Source organism: Cyprinodon variegatus, unplaced genomic scaffold, assembly GCF_000732505.1.
Source record: "Cyprinodon variegatus isolate N-32 unplaced genomic scaffold, C_variegatus-1.0 Scaffold1127, whole genome shotgun sequence".
NCBI classification, from domain to species: domain Eukaryota; kingdom Metazoa; phylum Chordata; class Actinopteri; order Cyprinodontiformes; family Cyprinodontidae; genus Cyprinodon; species Cyprinodon variegatus.
In genome coordinates, this window is record NW_015151580.1 from 166,170 (window position 1) to 167,252 (window position 1,083).

Sequence of the window (1,083 nt, forward strand, 5' to 3'; positions counted from 1 at the left end):
AATACTTCTGTTAGTTTATAAATCTCTGAATGGCTTTGCACCTAAATACATCAAAGACTTGCTATCAGTGTACCAACCCTCCAGACTACTCAGGTCTTCTGGATCCACCCTGCTCTGCATACCTAGAACCAAAACTAAACATGGAGAAGCAGCATTTAGTTTTATTTTTATTTTTTTTCCTACTTGCTTTGATTCTGTTTTATCTTCCTGAATTTTAATCATGTAAAGCACTTTGCATTGTCTTTGTACTGAATTGTGCTATACAAATACATTTGCCTTTGCCTTTGTCATAAAGACTGTAGATAATTCTAAAAACGGCTCAAATTCAAGTCCACTAGACTTTCGCTCACAGTGAGGACGTTAACACCTGCTGAAAACATAACATATTCAATATTTACAGCAGGTTTTCTGACACACTATAGCCTAATTTAATGCTGTTGTGAAATAAAGTGTGCCACAGCTTACCCTTTAATAACATAGACATATACATCACTGTTTTGTGAGAGTCTTTTTGACTTGGAAGACCAGCACAAGAATATCTAATATTTCCCAATCAGGAAACATGTCATCTCTTGAGTGTTGGGATCTGGAGATCTGCCACCTTTCGCTAGCAGAGAGCGCCCTGGGTCTCCTGAGCTGAAGCCACCTTCACACCTGAGGCTGATTCATCTCATCAAGAGACCAGCGACTTAAGCAGCGGCTTGACTTCCCTTCAGCGCCGGAGTGTTGACCAGTTTTGGTTAGCAGAACCTGAGCCTCAGCCTGAACTTAGAATCTCTGTCTTCTCTGGAGAGTAACCCCGATTCTAACCTGCCTCTGTCTCTCTGCCTCATAGGAAACCTGATCGAAGTCTGTAGCTCTGGAGCTCATGTTTGGAAACCTGCCTGCCTGTCCTAAGAAGGCAAACCTGAAAATCCTCAGTCTGAATCTCCCTGCTAGTTCTCAGGAGAGAACTTGGAGAACTAATCAAGGTCTGAACCTCGCTAGCCTGAAGCTAAGCTCTGCCGCTGCTAAACTCTCTGCTGAATCCTCAGTCTCTGGACCCAACCGGTTCCCTCTCTCCACCGATCAGTCTGAACCTCA